The 362-nt window shown below is 78.5% G+C and overlaps 1 protein-coding gene across 1 annotated transcript in view; it reads left to right on the forward strand.

Annotated features, from left to right (window-relative positions):
- The first annotated feature begins 215 nt into the window (after nucleotides 1-215).
- Nucleotides 216-362, forward strand: part of DYNC1I1 (dynein cytoplasmic 1 intermediate chain 1) — a 296,393-nt gene continuing 296,246 nt past the window's right edge. The window contains exon 1 of the mRNA XM_029929298.1: nucleotides 216-269. The gene's annotated coding sequence lies outside the window, so the exon portion shown is untranslated. The remainder of the gene's footprint in view (nucleotides 270-362) is intronic.

The following is a 362-nucleotide window of genomic DNA, read 5'->3' on the forward strand; positions in this document are numbered from 1 at the left end:
GTCCCCGGCTTGCCACCCGCTGCTGGGCCGGCGCCACCCCTCCCTTGCGAGACGGGTGCGGGGACTGCGAGCTAGGGCCCTCCCGCGGGAGGGGCGCGGGGCGTGGAGGGCGTGGGCTGGGGGCGGGGCAAGCCCCGCAGACTGGGTGCTCCGAGGGAGCTGTCAGTGTCAGGCTCGCGGAGAGAGAGGAAGTGCTGGGTCCCCGAGGAGCGCGAGCCGAGCGGCCGGCGCAGCGTGAGACAGCACATCCTGCGCGCGCAGCGCCCGCCGCCCTCTGGAGCCGCTCGAGCCTCGACCCCGCCGCCCCACGGGAGCCGCTGCCGCTCTCGCTCGGGGAGCCCCGTGCCGCCGCCGCCGCCGCC

This window comes from Suricata suricatta, chromosome 2 (assembly GCF_006229205.1).
Source record: "Suricata suricatta isolate VVHF042 chromosome 2, meerkat_22Aug2017_6uvM2_HiC, whole genome shotgun sequence".
In the NCBI taxonomy this organism is placed as follows: Eukaryota; Metazoa; Chordata; class Mammalia; order Carnivora; family Herpestidae; genus Suricata; species Suricata suricatta.